Here is an 18,670-nt window from a genome sequence, read left to right as displayed (position 1 = left end):
ATATGATAGTGCCAGCTTCTCAAAATTGCTTGTAATGCATAAAAATTATAGATGAATAAAAATACACACAAACTAAAAGAAAACGACTACCACACGCAGCCCGATCTCCCGTGGATGACTGTGCACAATCTTCTGACATTATACAAGTGCATTTTAAGGGCATAACTATTATAGAATGTTTTCAGTGACGAATATAAACATTTTCTCGGTCAATATATGTCCCAGCTCTTACTGATAATTTCAAATAGAAAATTTGAAAGAATTCAATGAGCAGGCATAAACACCTCACCTAGACTCAACAGCTGTTACATTTTGCCAGGTTTATTTTATCTATCTAAACGTGTAGTCATTTATGATGACACTTCAGCTCTGAATATGTCATCGTTGATCTTCTGAGATTAAGGACATAGTCCTACGTGATCACAATAACATTATCACACCTATAAAATTGAACAGTAATTCCATAAAAACCTTCTAGTATCAACTCCATATTCACATTTCCCCAATTGTTCCAAAATGTCTATTACAAAGATTTTGTTAAGTTTTTTGAAGTTTTTTTTTAAAAACCAGGATTCTGGGAGGCCTGAGTGGCTCGGTCAGTTGAGCAGCTGCCTTTGGCTCAGGTCATGATCCTGGGATCCTGGGGTCCTGGGATCCTGAGGTCCTGGGATCCGGTCCCACGTGGTGAGCTCCCTGCTCAGTGGGAGTCTGCTTCTCTCTCTCCTTCTGCCTGCTGCTCCCTCTGCTTGTGTGCCTTTCTCTCTCTGTCCAAAAAATAAATAAAATCTTTAAAAATAAGTAAATAAATAAGTAAAATAAAAACCAGGATTCAACAAACCCCAAAACAATAAAACCCACACGATAGTACATAGTAGTGATGTAAGGAATGTGTAAGTGAAAACAAGGCAAGATTTACTCTCTAGATAATGGAGTACTAATTTTCGCACTGGAATAAGTGTAGTAAGTGCATTCTCAAAGAGCATAAATCTACCAATAGGATAGAGAAATTTTGTTTTAATTCTGCTTCCTATTTTCTGGGATCAAGTCCCACATCTGGCTCCTTGCTCAGTCGAGAGCCTGGTTCTCCCTCTGCCTGCTGCTTCCCCTGCTTGTGTTAGCTATAGCTTTCTCTCTGACAAATAAATAAATAAAATCTTTTAAAAATAATAAAAATAAAAGTTCCATTCCAAAGTTATCAATTTTCAGGCATGTTTTACAGCACAAGTATGAATACCACTCCAAGGTGAATATTTGGGTTAGTTGGTTTAAAAAAAAGATTTTTATTTTAGCAACACTGAATATTAGAGTGGCAGCACAAGTCTGCAGATCATTCACAAAAGGAATGTTTCAAAGCACACAAACAGCACTTATAGGAGACTGACACATGATAGTCGAATTTTGTGTGATTAAGGTGAAGGGGATTTATGTATAGTAATAACAAATACTGACCGCAAGTTACTGTTTAAGAGAGTTTTAAAATTCTATGACTCCCAACAATTTTTTAAAATATTGAGAATTGCATTATTTCAAACTTTGCATATAACATACAACTTTTCAAGTATTTATTCACATTATTTTAAATTTGCACAATTTAAATTCCCATAAAACGTGACAGCACTGTATTCAACAGGCAGTTCTCTCTGCACGGTTCACATATGCCTGAATTTCTGTCACCATGGTTTAGTTTTAAAAAACCAGGACCTCAACAACATGATTCAAACTTCAGTTACCACTTTATATTAACTGTCAGTAATCACATAAAGTACAAACAGCTGCTAGCTCTTTGGTCTACAAATCACTACACTAATAATGGCTACACATCATGATCAGTGACAGGTCCCATCTCTTCTTTCAAAGTCTGTTGGTCACCAGTCACTGCAAATCTGTTCCTCAATTCACACAGGGACAGCAACAGTTGTAGTTGTGTGGGCTCTTTGTCTCCCATTGGTAAACTGTTTTAGTTCCTGAGAATTGCAGAACTGTGAGCACATAAGGATTCTGTCTAAACCTCTGCTGAGAGAAAAATTCTAGCATGGCTTCTACCAACATAAGGCTGCGTCCTTACGATTACCCCAACCACTCCCATGCCCACCCTACCCCCCCCAACACACACACCTTGCCTGTCAGACAAACACAGACACAAATAGACGCACACACACACCATTAAAATGTCATCCCAAAAAACTCAGCTCTGCCAGAGTTTACTGTTTGTGCCAGCCAACAGGGAGGTGAGGCTGCTGACTTCCCTTAGAGTGTTCACTGTGTTTTCTTCCTCTGTCCCTTTGAGATGTATATCTATCTCCTACAACTCAGACATAGCTCTGTCAAGGACCTGAAAGCCAGATCCTTGAAATGAAATGCATTCCTCAGGAAGGATAGGGCCTCTGTCTTTCAGTCTCTGTGGGAGGAAAGAATTCTAATTTCAATAATTACAGATGCAGCTGACCTAATTGCATTTGTCCTTTTTATTTTTTTTTAGAGACAGCAGGCTCAAGTGGGGGAGCAGCAGAGGGAGAGAGAATCTTAAGCAGGCTCCGGGCACAAGGTGGAGCCCCAGGCAGGGCTCGATCTCAGGATCCTGAAATCATGACCTGAGCCAAAACCAAGAGTTGGATGTTTGACTGGCTGAGCCACCCAGGCGCCCTGCATTTTTACTTTTTAATATTTCACTTTTCTGACTCTATTTGAGTCTCTCCTTGCTCCCCACCACATTCTCCTTTTAAAACATCCTATCACCTCTGCAAAATTGGAATGGAGCTCAACTCTTCCCCCGACTGTCAGTAGTTACTGGATAGAATCTATTTTCACCACCTTAAGTAATGTCCAGCTGTGTTTATCTTTGATACCCTGAAGAAATGAGATGGATTCCCCATCCCAAGTTAGGTTTGGATGTTAAAACTGATGGCACCCTACATGTACAAAGAGGGTATGAAAAGGTTTATTACTCATATAATGGGGCTTTCTGGATTGAATAAGGATAGTTACCATTCAATCCAAAAATGGCTTGTGAGAGCTTGGAAAAGACTGGCTTAAGGGTTTTATTGTGATTAAGGGGTGGCTGGAGCTGGGGCTTGTGTGACCTGAACTTCCCTCCAGAGTCAGAGGGGAGCACATGGGCTTTCTCATCTGCTTGATGTGACACAGGGCAGAGGGAGAAGAAAGGGGTAGAGCTCGAAGCTGTCATCAATCCAAGGTTAAATACGGAGTCAGACTATTATACAAACTCAAATGGCATTTTTAAAAAATTAGATAACTAAGGGGGAATCAGCCAATGAAGACAAGATTACAACAAAGAAAGCGAAAGTTACAATGCTGGAAGTGAAACTCAAGTTGAATATAGAGCTCCAGAAGCAATAGCTGGCCAGGGGAGTATCAACACTGTCACCAATTGAAGAGGCTCTAGGTTTACAGCCCAAGGAACCTGCAGAAAGGGAACTCGACATAACTGAAGGAAATGACAAAAGGGATGAAGTCCTAAGGAAGTGATGCTGTTTTTCTGTTTTGTTTTGTTTTGTTTTGTTTCCCTAAGTCACTGTGTTAGTCTTCTATCAACTCGATATATTGATGTCCAGAATTTCAGGGGATGTCCAGCAAACTGCTTGTGCATATACGAAAATAGTGAGTCAAGTGTCCCTTTGCAATTTAGTTCTTAGGAAATTGCTATAGGGACGCCTGGGTGGCTCAGTCGGTTAAACATCTGCCTTCGATCATGGTCCCAGCGTCCCGGGATTAAGTCCCGCATCAGGCTCCTTGCTCAGTGGAGAGCCTGCTTCTCCATCTGCCTGCCGCTGTCCCTACTTGTGCTCTCTCTCACACACCAAATAAATAATCCTTTAAAAAAAAAAAGGGACAGCTTTTAAAAAAAGGGGGAAATTGCTAGAGTCAGATTTGCAGGCGTTTGTTATTTGTTTTACTAGTTATTTGTTATTAGTTATTTGTTACATAACAAAAACCCGTAATCTGGTGGCTTAAATTAACAAATGTTTATTATCTCACACCACTTCTGAGAGTCAGGAGTAGCTCATCTGTATAGTTCTGTCTCAGGCTTTCTCTCGAGGTGGCACCACAGCTCTCAGCCAGGCTGCAGCCACCTAAAGGCTTGGCCAGAGCTGAAGGATCTGCTTCCAGGATGACACACCACATGGCTATTGGCAGGCGCCTCACTTCCTGGCCTTGGGAGCGTCTCAACATGGCAACTGGCTTCCCTCAGGACAACCAATCTGAGGGGGGCGGGGAGAGAACGAAAGACAGAAGACACAGTGTCCTTTAGAACCTTGCCCCAGAAGTGACATGCCACTTCTGCTGCATTCTATTGATGGCACAGGCAACCCTCACACAATGTGGGAGGGGACTATACAAAGAGGTGAATCTGGGGGCAGGATCACTGAGAGTGACAGATTCCCAGAAGGTAGGACAGTGTGATGTCCTCCGTAGAATGCAAACAGGGCTCTGTGTGTGTGTGTGTGTGTGTGTGTGTGTGTGCGTGAAGTTCTTCACACCCAACCGTATTTCTCTTATTTCTCTTCTGGATGTTCTTCTGCATTTTTCTTTCATTTTTCAACTCTTCCCTTGTATTCTGGTTTTCTCTTTGTAGCTTAAAAAATGGTTCAGGGGTGCCTGGGGGACTCCATTGGGTAAGTGTTCAACTCTTGATTCCAGCTTGGGTCCTGATCTCAGGGTTTTGAGATAGGGCCCTACCTCAGAGTCAGCTTGAGATTCTCTCTCTCCCTGCTCGCACTCTCTAAATATATTTTAAAGAAATGGTTAAGATGATAAATTTTGTGGGGCACCTGGGTGGCTCAGTCGGTTAAGAGGCTGCCTTCAGCTCAGGTCATGATCCCCAGGTCCTACGATGGAACCCCGCATCGGGCTCCCTGCTCGGTCAAGAGCCTGCTTCTCCCTCTCCCTCTGCCTGCCACTCTGCCTACTTGTGCTCTCTCTGTCAAATAAATAAAATCTTTAAAAACAAAAATAAAAAAGATAAATTTTGCTGTGTATATCAGCACCTGGCTGGCTCAGTTGGTAGAGTGTGAGGCTCCTGATCTCATGGTCCAGAGTTCAAGCCCCACACTGGGTGTGAGACCTACTTAAAAAATAATAAAGGGGCGCCTGGGTGGCTCAGTGGGTTAAAGCCTCTGCCTTCGGCTCAGTTCATGGTACCAGGGTCCTGGGATCGAGTCCCACATCGGGCTCTCTGCTTGGCAGGGAGCCTGCTTCCTCCTCTCTCTCTGCCTGCCTCTCTGCCTACTTGTGATCTCTGTCTGTCAAATAAATAAGTAAAATCTTTAAAATAATAATAATAATAATAAAGTAAAATCCCTTTTAAAAAAGGTAAAAAAGGGGGGGTGCCTGGGTGACTCAGTAGGTTAAGCCTCTGCCTTTGGCTCAGGTGTGATCTCAGGGTCCTGGAATTGAGCCCTGCATCGGGCTCTCTGTTCAGCAGGAAGCCTGCTTCCCCCTCACTCTCTGCCTGCCTCTCTGCCTTCTTGTGATCTCTGTCAAATAAATAAATAAAATCTTTAAAAAAAAAAGGCAAAAAAATTTAAGAGACTATAATATTTAAAGATTTTTTAATCTGACAGGGATCTCTGGTTTCAAAAATTTCCAGAGATATTATCAAGATTTTTCTTTTCCAGATACTTCACTCAGAGTGCATTAAGAATGTCCCAGATTCAGTAAATTCCTTTGGAGATAAAGGTGGACTACTATTGTTCTGACTGCTCCCCATGCGCAAAGGTGGAGATTAACATTGAGACTGTGTGCAAATGCTCTTTCTTCTTACCCTTTCACATTCCTGGTTATTTTTTTAAAAAGTGAAGGAGGGGGATCTAGCAAGAATAGGGCATTGGGATAAAACTAAATCCATACATTCATTCAGTAACTAATTATCATGACCCAGAATACCTCTTTCTCTTCTGTGAAATACTCTTTCTTCCCTAATCTCATTCCCTTTCACCATTTTAGACCTGGCAGTGCTGTAGTTCAATAGAAATATAATGAGATGGGGTGCCCAGGTGGCTCAGTTGGTTGAGCATCTGACTCTTGGTTTCATATCTGACTCGGTTTTGGCTCAGGTCATGATCTCAGAGTCAGGTCACGCTCACAGGGCTGCGGGATGGAGTCGAGCACTGGGGTCTGCCCTTAGCTCAGAGTCTGCTTGAGGTTCTTTCCCCCTTCTTCTCCCTTCCCCTCTGCTCCTCCCTGCTGGTCACATACTCTCTTTTTGTCTAAAATTTACAAATGTGGGCGCCTGGGTGGCTCAGTGGGTTAAGCCGCTGCCTTCGGCTCAGGTCATGATCCCAGGATCCTGGGATCGAGTCCCGCATCGGGCTCTCTGCTCAGCGGGGAACCTGCTCCCCTCTCTCTCTCTCTGCCTGCCTCTCTGCCTACTTGTGATCTCTGTCAAATAAATAAATAAAATCTTTAAAAAAATAAATAAATAAAAAAATAAAAAAAAATAAAATTTACAAATGTTTTTAATTAAAAAAAAAGAAATACAAAAAATATATAATGAGAATCATATATGTAATTTTAAATTTTATTTAAAACAAGAAACAGGTGAAATTAACTTCAGTAACATTTTATTTTTTTAAATATTCAAAATATTATTTCCACATGTAATTAATACAAAAATTATCAAGGTACTTTACATTTTTTATTACAAAGAGTTTTATGCCTCTGATATTTATTTCACACACTTTCATCACTTTGGATTTTACAAGTCCCTTATTCTTAGCATGCTACTGTCCTTCTCCTCTGAGAACCAGTACAGTTTTTACTTGAGATGCAGGAACACTTTTCTAATACTCCACTCCTCTTTCACCCTACCACTAATTAGTAGGCATTGTAAACTCTCCAATAATAAAACGATGTAAAATTTGAAATTGACAGTGCTCTTCTGAATAGATTGCTAATATGATCAGCACAGTGAAGGTGTTGTCAATCAATTTCCAGATTAGGAAATGGAGACAATACAATGAAGCTTTTTTTTTTTGTACTAAGTCTTCAATATCTGCTGTGTGTTTCACACTTAAGAGCATCTCAATTCAATTGCTAAATTTTCATCAGAAATATTTTATCTGGGGTGCCTGGGTGGCTCAGTCGTTGAGCCTCTGCCTTTGGCTCAGGTCATGATCCCAGGGTTCTGGGATCAAAGCCCGCATCAGGCTGCCTCCTCAGCGAGAAGCCTGCTTCTCTCTCCCATTACCCAGCTTGTATTCGATCTCTCCCTGTCTCTCTCTGGCAAATAAATAAAACAAAATAAAAAGAAATATTTTATCTATATTTAGATTTTATAAAATTTACTATTTTTTAAAAAGATTTTATTTATTTGACAGAATGAGAGCACAAGCAGGCAGAGTGTGAGGGAGGAGCAGGCTCCCTGCTGAGCATGGAGACTGATGCGGGATCCAATCCCAGAACCCTGGGATCACAACCTGAGCCGAAGGCAGATGCCCAACCAACTGAGCCACACAGAAGCCCCTAAAATTTACTACTGAAAAAATATTTATATGCCAAATCATTCCAGGCACACTTAAAAGTTTTCCAGTAATACCAGTAACTAAATTAAATATCTGTATTTTTGCCCCAAATATCTATATTTAATACAAACTTACATTAAAATTAAAAGGAGGGATACCTGGTGGCTCAGTTGGTTAAGCCCTCGACTCTTGGTTTCGGCTCAGGTCATGATCTCATGGGTGGTGGGATCAAGCCCCATATCCTTGGGCTCCACGCTCTGCAAAGTCTGCTTGAAAGATTCTCTCCCTCTGCCCCTCCCCCGAGCATGCTCACTCTCTCTTTCAAAATAAAAATAAAAAAAATAAATCTTTAGAAAATTAAAAGGAAAAATTCAGTTTGTTTGTTTTTTTTAAGATTTTATTTATTTATTGACAGAGAGAAACACTGAGCAGGGGAAGTGGGAAAGGGAGAAGCCGGCCTCCCGAGTAGGGAGGCAGAAGAGGGCCCTGATCCAGGACCTTGGGATCCTGATCTGAGACAAAGGCAGATACTTAACGACTGAGCCTCCCAGGCATTGGGAAAAATTCAGTTCTTTAGTCACAATAGCCACATTTCAAGTGCTCAACAGCCACATGTGGCTTCGTATCAGACAGGGCAGTTTTAGGCAAACATTCTTTTAAAGGAATTCCTTTGTGAGTATCCCAATTCGTGTTTCCACAAGATTTGTATTTATCTCTTCATTATACTTAGATTTCATTATGTGTGTGATGGGTTTTATATCTTTTTTTTTGGAATTAGGCTCTGTGATGTTAAAAAGGATATCACTCTTAGGCATCTTTATATTTCCAGGGCCTGGCACCATTCCTGACCAAAACAGGGGCTCCGGCAAGTTGTTACATTTAGTAAACAAACTAGTACTGTAGTGAGTTTAACTGCGGCCTCCCAAGAGGATTATGTCCAAGTCCTAATCCCTGGAACCTGTGAAGGTGACCTTATTTGGAATAAGGTTCTTTGCAGGTATAATTAAAGAATCTCAAGATGAGATCATCCTGGATTAGGATGGGCCCTAAATCCAATGACAGGTGTCCTTATAAGACACAGAAAAGGAGCTGTACTGAGATAACATAGAAGAAAAAGCCATGCGAAGATGGTAGCAAAAATGGTAGGGCAGCCCCCAACCGAGGAACACCAAGGACTGCCTGAAGCCATGAAAAGCTAGGAGAGGGGACTGGAATGGAGCCCCTCTCAGAAATGCCAGATAGAGCCAATTTTACCAACACCTTCCGGCCTCTAGACCTGTGAGAGAATTTCTGTTTAAAGCTACCACATTTGTGGCAATTTGTATAGCAGCCTTAAGAAAAAAGTAGTATCACGGCCACAGATCACAATCATGGCGGGAGGCAGACCTCTCACAGGAGCACCTGAGCTGCTAAAGCACCTCCCTGGATTTTATTAATAACCAAAGAGGGTTCTTGTGACTGGAATATAGAAAATACACCATAAGACTCTGAACATGATTTTAGAACAGGAGCAGGGAGATAATACACTCTTGTAACAGAACTAAAGATTTTTGATAGCCCAATGCAACATTTTACTAATGATTTAACATGAAGAGAACTCCATCAAATTAAATCTGGTAACCAAATGAATAAAATCTTTAAAAAAAAAAACTACCTAGACTTTTTTATACACAATGAGTCTTTTTTAAATCCATTCTGATAATTTCAGTTGTTTAATTGGTTTGTTTATACTATTTCTATTTCATGTCAAAAATAATTTAACACAGCAGGCCTGAACCTGCTAACCTTATCAAGGCCTGCTTGCAAGGCTGGTCCCTGGCTGGCATCTGAGAACTGGCCTGGTAAACAGTTGCCTACACTCATATAAAACTTTCCCTAAATGGTAAGAGTGGCCCACGGCACTTAAACTGACAAACAAAATGTATGCCGGACACCCGCTTTCCTTTGGAGCATCTAGAATTTCAGCAAATTTGAGCTTCCCTCATAGACAGCGCTTCACAAAAGTTGTTGCGACTTGTTACTGGGGGAATTCAGGGCATCCAGTGTGACTCCTGTAAGGGGAGTCTGCGAAGCTCAGGTCTGGTTTCTTTTAGATATTACCCCATGAGCCTTTTTCCCTCTGGTTGAGTCTGCTTTGGGTCCTTATAATGTAATAAATCTTAGCCACAAGGATAACTATAGCCTGAGTCCTATGAATCTTTCTTTGAAATATACTTTAACTTGGTAATAGCAATTTTAGTTAAATGTTTCACTTTAACAAAACACTTAAAATGAACGAACAGGGGGCACCTGCATGGCTTAGTGGGTTAAGTGTTTGCCTCTGGCTCAGGTCATGATGCTGGGGGGTCCTGGGAAAGAGCTCCGCTTGGGGTTCCCTGCTTGGTGGGAAGCCTACTTCTTCCTCTCCCTCTGCCCACCCACCCAGCTCGTTCTCAATCTCTCTCTCATAAATAAATAAAATCTTTATAATAAATGAGATAAAATAAAATAAAATGAACTAACGTTAAAAAGAAAGCTTTAAATTGAGGCTTCACAATTTCATATAATCACAAAGACCAAAAACCTACAGTATCATGTTTCAATTTATAAACTGAATGTCGTAAAATCTTAACTTACCTTAAGGATTATAAATAAAGAAAAACAGATTAGAGGAGCACCTGGCTGGCTCAGTCATAAAAGCATGTGATTCTTTAAAAAAAAAAAAAAAAATGGGGGCGCCTGGGTGGCTCAGTGAGTTGGGGTCTCTGCCTTTGGCTCAGGTTGTGATCCTGGGGTCCTGGGATTGAGCCCCGCATCGGGCTCTCTGCTCGGTGGGGCGCCTGCTTCCTCCTCTCTCTCTCTCTCTGCCTGCCTCTGCCTACTTGTGACCTCTCTCTGCCAAATAAATAAATAAAATCTTTAAAAAAAAAAAAAAAGTGGGGCACCTGGGTGGCTCAGTGGGTTAAAGCCTCTGCCTTCGGCTCGGGTCATGATTCCAGGGTCCTGGGATAGAGCCCCAAATCGGGTTCTCTGCTCCATAGGGAGCCTGCTTCCTCCTCTCTCTCTGCCTGCCTCTCTGCCTACTTGTGATCTCTATCTGTCAAATAAATAAATAAAATCTTTGAAAAACAAAATGTAATTCTTGATTTTGGGGTTGTGAGTTTGAGCCCCACATTGGGTGCAGAGATTACTTAAATAAAAATAAAACTTAAAAAAGAAAAACCAAAAAGATTAGGATGCAAAGGGGCTCCTGGGTGGCTCAGTTGGTTGAGCGTTGGACTCTTGGTTTCCATTTGGGTTATGATGTCAGGGTCATGGAATGGAGCCCTGCATCAGGCTCTGCACTCAGTGTGAAGATTCTCTCCCTCTCCATCTGCCTCTGCTCCTCCCCCTGTTCATGTGTGCTCTCTCTCTCTAAAATAAATAAAATCTTAAAAAAAAAAGATTAGGATAAAAGAAACTATTTAAAAAATTTTTTTTAAGATTTTATTTATTTATTTGACAGAGAGCACAAGCAGGCAGAGAGGCAGGCGGCTGGCGGGGGGGCGGGGCTCCCCGCTAAAGCAGAGAACCCGATGTGGGACTCGATCTGATGATCCTAGGATCATGACCTGAGCCAAAGGCAGACGCTTTAACCCACTGAGCCACCCTGGTGCCCCGAGAAATCAAAATTTTTAAAAATGATGAATCTAATATCTTTAATTGAATTTTTCAAATGTGTTTAAGCAACATGGTATTTTTAGATATTTTATTTTTATTTTTTATTATTTATTTATATTATTTTATTTATATTATTTATTTGATTTATTTTTTATTTAATTTATTTTTTTATTTCACATAACTGAAATCATTTCAATATGCACATTTAATTGCTGAGGTACACTACTACAATATAAACTGAATCAAGCTCAAAATGCAAGAGACATTTTGAGGCATTACAAAATACTGAAAAGGAAATTTTTTAAAAATACCGATTTCACAATTTCATGGTACAAATCGGTTACACAGCTTCCACTTCTGTAATAACAAGCTGCACATTTTTCCTGGGCTCCCTGTATAAGATTAGATTGTAGCCAGTGGAGTTTTCCTATAAAACAAGCTATATCAGCTTGAGCTGTTTGACTAATATTATATATGCCACTGCCCTTCAACCCTGAGCTGCTTCGATTCTGTGGGACTTGAATAATTTAATATATCTGTGTTCCACAGTTTCTCTCCCCCCACTTTTTTTAAGGTCATTTGATATATCTTCTGTTTAGAGTTAAACAAAAAAGGAAATGAACACTTGATACCCCATCTTCAATGTTGGAAATTCTGCACAAATTCAGCAGACAGCACCAAGGTGAGCTGGGCCTCCAATGCCTTCAGGACCAAGCATCAGTGAAGGGACACTGGACAGGAGAGCATCAAACTAGTTTGGGTGCAATCTTTTGTGGCTGAAAACAAAGTAAAAATGAATAATTTTTCATTTAATATATGTAACAAGAATACATAATAAACATTATTTTCCCCATTTTATAGATGAGGAAGGTAAAGTGAAATATAAACGGCCTTAAGAATATCAAATAGGTTTCAGTGCTGAGATTTAATCCCAAGACTCTTGATTCCAAAGCTTGTACAGATACGCCCACCCCACCTACAAGCACTATCTGATATTACAGAGAGTCTATAATTGAATGGAATCAAAATGACACTCAGAGCACATACTTCAGTAGGCCTTTGGACTAAAAACTATAAAAATGACAAAAGGTATTTTAAAAACATAAGTGGCTATTATTGCTGGAAAATGAGAAGCGTCCACCCTCAGTGGACATGAAATTTTAAGGGATTTAAAGATGGGATGACCACAGAGTTGGATCCACAGTTCAGGACCCTTGCGTCCCTGGATGCAGATTTTTAAAAGCCTAAGAATAGCAGAAGATGACAGCATGGAAAGAGGCAAGAAGCACCAGAGACAGTCTGAGGGCTAGGGCTCCCTCCTCCTCCAGCCCAGACGGCTGGAAAGCAGCTGTGGGTCCACTCCCAGGCGGACACAGTTAATACGACCAGAGACTCAGAGAAGTGCCCTTGGTGTCTAGCAGCAACTAAGATACCTTAGGAATGCCACCTCACTACTGTCTCCCGCACCCAGACCACACAACGCTCCATCCTGTTGCCAGTAAAGGGTAGAAGTCAATAGTATTTGGAGTCACACCAGCAGGACTCTCACATGACATCTGAGAAACACCAACACCCCAAAGAGTATTATGCAACCGGAAGGACAAAAACTAATACTGAAGGAAAATAAGCCAATACACCAAACATGAGATTCTGAAAGATGTGTGTCTAATATATTCAAAGAAATATGAGAGACTAAGTCACCTGTAAAAGAATATCTTTTGTGCAAAACAGTTTTGTTAATTCTTACATTAAAAAATGGAAACAATGTAAAAAACAGGACAGTAGAATGATGGCTTTAAAGTATTAAAAGATAAAACTTTATATGCAGAGATACTAAAAATATCTTTCAAAAATAAAGGCAAAACATTCAGTGCAGGACAAGATAGAGTAGCTACACTTCATATTCCCCCACTAAGTACAACTAAACATCCTGAACATTATATAAATAAATAAGACTAAAAGGTAGAGAGAAAATGGCAGATCAAGAAGGGATTTTGGGACCCAAGAAATGACATGATGTTGGGGTCCCTGGGTTTTCTTTTTCCCTCGTATATATCAACTATGTGTTAGAAAAGCCAGCAATATGGGGTACCTGGGTGGCTTAGTTGGTTAAGCGTCTCCCTTTGGCTCAGGTCACGATCCTGGAGTCCTGGGATAGAGCCCCACATCAGGCTCCCTGCTCAGCGAGGAGCCTGCTTCTCCCTCCCTCCTGCTGCTTCTTTCTCTCTCATTCTTACTCTCTCAAATAAATAAATAAAATCTTAAAAAAAAAAAAAAACCTTGAAAAAAAAAAAAGCCAGCAATCTGAAAATGTCAATGAATGCAGATTTTTTTTCCAAAGATTTTATTTATTGATTCATGGAAAGAGACAGTGAGGGAGGGAACACAAGCAGGGGGAGTGGGAGAGGGAGAAGCAGGATCCCCACCGAGCAGGGAGCTCAATGTGGGGCTTGATCCCAGGACTCTGGCATCATGACCCAAGCTGAAAGCAGACGCTTACCGTCTGAGTCACCCAGGCACCCCTGGATGCAGATTTTTAAAAGCCTAAGAATAGCGTGCTTTTTCCAGCAAAAGGACAGGAAAGGGGCAGCCTTACAAGACAGAAAATTTTGAGATAATAAACACCTTGCTCCAGCCAAACTCCATAAACAAAAAGTGTGACACCACCCCTACCCGTATCAGCAAAGTCTTAATAGGAAGCCTAGACTTACATCCTCTTCTAGGCTTTAACATAGCACAGTGCACCCTCCTATGAAGGTACTATCGTTGAAGGTTCAGTGGGGAACCTGACAGCCACTACAGTCCAGTAGAATAAAACATCCCTTCCATTCCCAATCTCCAGACTGTCAACAGAGGCCAAGTAGAGAACTTGGATTTCTACCTTATTGGGCAGCAATGAGATAGCACCTTTCTTTCTCTTGCCAGTGTGGTGTCAGAGAAGAACTCCTAAAAACAGAAGATTTAGGGGATGCCTGGGTGGCTCATTCAGTTGAGCGTAGTAGGGCTCTTGATTTTGGATCAGCCATGATCTCAGGGTCCTGGCATCAAGCCAGGCAACATGCTTTCTGCTCAGCGGGGAATCTACTTGAAGATTCTCCCTCCCTCTCTCTCTACCCCTCGTCCCTGCTCGCTATCATTCTCTAAAATAAGTAAATCTGGACACCTGGGTGGCTCAGTCATTAAGCATCTGCCTTCAGCTCAGGTCATGATCTTAGAGTCCTGGGATGGAATCCCACATTGGGCTCCCTGCTCAGTGGGGAGCCTGCTTCTCCCTCTACCCCATTACCCTGCTCATACGCTCACTCTCACTCTTTCTCTCTCAAGTAAAATAAAATAAAAATAAAATAATAAAATAATAATAAATAATAAATAATTAAAATAATAAAACAAAAAATAAAAATAAATAAATCTTAAAAACAACAACAACACAGAAGATTTAATAAGAGTCAGAGCCTCAAAAAATTGCTCACAATGTCCAGGATCCAATTTTAAAGAAATGTCATACCAAGAGCCATGAAAATGCCACTTGAATGAGAAAAGAAAACCATTATCAACACTAATATCTGCAATATCTAACAAGGATTTTTTAAAGCAACTATCACAAAAATGTTTCAGTGAGCAATTACGAACATGTTTGAAACAACTGAAAAAGTACAATTCAGCAAAGAAACAGAAGATTTAAAGAACCGAACAGAAGTTCTAGAACTGAGAAATATAATTACAAACTAAAAAACTCATTAGATGGGCCCAAAAGCAGAATGAAGAAGGGTGAGGGGGAGTAGCAGGGTATCAGTGAACTTGAATACAAATAATGGAAAGTACTCAATCTGAATGACAGACAAAATAGAGCAGCAGAAAAACAGAACCAAACCTCAGGAACCTCTGGGACTATAACAGAAGATCTAACATTCAGGGGCACCTGGGTGGTTCAGTGGGTTAAGCCTCTGCCTTGGCTTGGGATGATCTCAGGGTCCTGGGATCGAGCCCCACATCGAGCACCTCATCGGGCTCTCTGCTCAGCGGGGAGCCTGCTTCCCCCTCTCTCTCTGCCTGCCTCTCTGCCTACTTGTGATCTCTCTCTCTCTCTCTGTCAAATAAATAAATAAATAAATTTTAAAAATCTTTTAAAAAAATAAATAAAGCCATAATAAAATATGGCCATATGCTCCATTAGAATGGCTAAAATAAATATTTTAAGTTTTTAAAACTGACAATATCAAGTACTAGCAAACATGTCGAACTGCAACTCTTGTGCATTGCTAATGGGAAAACAGTACAAAAACTCTGGAAAAGTTTGGTAATTGTTTACAAAGTTAAATATTTACTCACTCTATAATCTAGCAGTCCCACTGGCTTAAAGGAGGTAAACTGGTAAAACTGTTTTACAAAGAATCTTTATGTGAGGAAGTTAAATGTGGGCAAATCCTAGAATCCAGGAATTCTGCAGTAGGGATAGTCTAAAGTAAGTCTGGCACATGTGGCATAGTTTTGGAATATAGGTGAGGTTTGGTGGGGTGAGGTTGGGAGCTGACAACCAAGAAAGAATTCATGAGATAAGAGAAGTTTCAAAAAGATCTTCATAAGCTAAAGAAGACACAGGATATCAGAGACCTCGCTATTGTCAAACGGAGATTATATTTCCGTTTAGCAAGTCATTAACATTAAGATAGTTAGGAGACAGGAGCTTCTGGGAGGATGATTATATTCTGCTTGCCTCAAGTATTTGTCAATGGGCTGCAGGTTATATGGACATTTAATTTTATCTACATTTCCTTCTGCCTTTGTTTCCCACATCACGGGTGCCCCCAGAAGACATGTGCTGGTTCAAAACACCACTGTTTATAATATCCCAAACTGGAAACAACCTATATGTCCTTTAACAGAATAGTGGAGAAATAAGTTGTTGCCTGCTTATTAAATGGAATATTATAAAGCAGCAAAAAATATTACAGCTATATACTTGGTCTTAGAATAATCCTGTTAAGACAACAGACAAGGATAATTAACAAAAGAAAGGCACTGAGGAAAACAGTATGAAAATAATTAGTATATAGAATCCAAAGACATGCAAAACTGATGTGGTAAACAAAGGCAGAAGAAAAATTATTAAATTTTCTTACTGCCTACAGACCCTTGACAAGTCCTTGAAACAGGCAGAGTGACAGTCCTCTAGGGACTCAACTGCCTTGATGTTAATATTTTGCTAAGGTCAAAAGTCAATCCTGGCCTGACACTCCTTCCCCCCAAAATCCTATAAGTCTACTTTAACACATAAAAATTCCTTCAGAAACTTCCCTTATCTCTAACCCCCTCAATCCCCCAGTATACGTGTTGGTAATCATCCCCCAAGCATATGGCTCACCAACATACATGTGAAGGGTCTCATGACTAAGGTTTTATTAGATGGTAATAAATGACTTTTTCCTAACAATAGCAGCCCCCCTTAAGGTTCTGGAAACCTTGCTTCCAAAATTCCTTAGAGACTTACACTATTCCTAACCCCTTCCAACTTGAAAGTATACAATGGGCCACTCCTCATGACCCCATGGTAGCTCTTTCTGCCCACAGGTCCTGTCCCCCTGCTTTAAAAAAATCATCTTTTTGCACCAAAGACATCTCAAGAATTCTTTCTTGGCTCTCGGCTTTGAACCCTAACATCTTTCCTACATCAAAACTATTCAATACATTTTGGGGGGGAGGAATAAAAACAATTTTAGTTAAACTCTAATGAAAAACAAGTAATTTAAAAGTATAAAATTCAAAACAGTAATGGGGGGTGGTTAATAATTGATACTATACCAAAGGTTATAAATCAGGGTAGAGTTCTATTAAGATTAGTGGTACATACACAGATTTTAGGTTAAGTAGTATTCTTATCACCTTCAAGACATGTTTTACAATATATCCCTTATATGTCATATTTCTTATTTTTAAAATGAAAAAACCACGACACATGAAAATCTTGATCATACAGAAAGTATCTGAGAGCCTGAGACAAAGCTCTGGACCCATTCCCACCCCTCTGAATTTAGGCTCATTCCAAGATGAGCTGTCAAAAAGGAACCAGTGCAAAAAGTGGTCAAGGGTATGACTAGGAAAAGGTAAAGAAAAACAAACGGCTGACTACACACAGGCAGCAGCAAAGTGTGACCAAGAGACAAAGGAAATCAATGAGGAAATATTTCAGACTGAAGTGTTCAAATTTAGTGAACCAAATAAAAGAAGAGCACAGAGAAGAGATGCAGATAAAAGGAAGAAGTAAAATTTCTGGAAAAGACACGTTTAAAGGTTTGAAATTATTTCCTCAGGGAGGCAGGAAATGGGGCAATAGAGAGAAGAAAGTTTTTGAGTAATAAAGCCTTGTGCAAGTTTGTCACTCTTGAAATATGTGAATGTACTGCCTTTAATTAAAAGCTTCCCCACCCCACCCCACCCCTCCACGTCTCACTACCCTTAAAGGTGTCCCTGCAGGCTGGTGCAGACGTCTCAGACCTGCGGGTCTAGGACTCCCCCGCCATCCCTGGCCTAAGAAAGCCTAGATCCCCTTATCTCCATCTCCCCAGATGCACTAGCGATTCCCCCACTGGAGCCAAGAATCTTGGCTCCCTCTATAATGAATCCTCCCCCCGCCCCCATAACAGTCCAAATCTCAGTCCCACTGTCCCCACACCCAAGGGCCCAGTTCTCGGTCGGTCCCAGTAGTGCGGCCCTCAGCCTCGGACCCGCTGCCGGTCCCGCCCCTCACCTCGAGATCCGAGTCTCCACGCTCCCGCTCTTCACATCCGGCACCTCGATCGTCCCTCTGAGCACCTAAAGGAGGGTGGAACGCGGGGAACTTGGCAGTTGTAGCTGAGGCAGTTGAGGCTTGTTTGCCATCACCATGGAAACCCCTGGCTGCGCGCCCTGGGCGGGGCCTCCGCGGGGCTGGGTGTAGCGCACCGCAGGCCAGTGTGCACAACTCCCGCCCCACGGGCGCACGCGGTGTTGGGCTTGCTGGGTCCCCGCTCGGCCCTGTACCCAGCACCCAGGAGCCCCAGATTGGGAGTCCGCGCCGCCGCCGGCCTGTTTCCCCGCAGAACCCCACCTCTCCGGGAAGATGGGGCTGGAAGTGGAGCGCGGCGGGGCGGGACCGCGGGGGCTGGCTCGGGTGGCTAGGCCGCAAGGGCGCCATTGTGACGCGCCCGGCCCGGAGCGGAGATCGGCCTGCCAAGCGTGTGCGGGAGCCGGGGCCTGCGGAGGGGGGCCGGAGGGCAGCGGCCGGCAGAGCGCTCCTGAGCCCCCGAAAGTACAGACTGAAAAACACCCCAAACAGTGAGCCCCAAACACGCCTGGGTCGAAGACCACCGTGAGAGGAGAAAATGGGAGCCATTTCCTGCCGGGGGAGAAAGAAGGAACCGAGAAGAGCGGAAACATAAAGGCGGCTCCAAGGGCGGAGTTTGAGGAGCGGGCGCGGGCTGTGCTCCCGGCTCTTGGGTCGCTACTCCGCACTATCGGTTCGCTTCTCCTGGCACCCGGTTCCCCTGGAGGGCAGGGCTTGGCCCTCTGGCCTG

The 18,670-nt window shown here is 42.0% G+C and overlaps 1 long non-coding RNA gene across 1 annotated transcript; it reads right to left on the bottom strand.

The window, feature by feature from the left end:
- Positions 1 to 307: 307 nt before the first annotated feature.
- On the bottom strand, positions 308 to 18,202 carry LOC308355095. The gene is made up of 3 exons (XR_013967926.1): positions 17,866 to 18,202; positions 11,753 to 11,896; positions 308 to 764 (listed from the first exon to the last, which is right to left on the bottom strand). It is a non-coding gene; the product is annotated as an uncharacterized lncRNA (long non-coding RNA).
- Between the last annotated feature and the right edge of the window lie 468 nt (positions 18,203 to 18,670).

This window comes from Martes martes (genome assembly GCF_963455335.1).
Source record: "Martes martes genome assembly, chromosome: 14".
NCBI classification, from domain to species: Eukaryota; Metazoa; Chordata; class Mammalia; order Carnivora; family Mustelidae; genus Martes; species Martes martes.
This window is presented reverse-complemented; position numbering and strand designations above follow the sequence as displayed.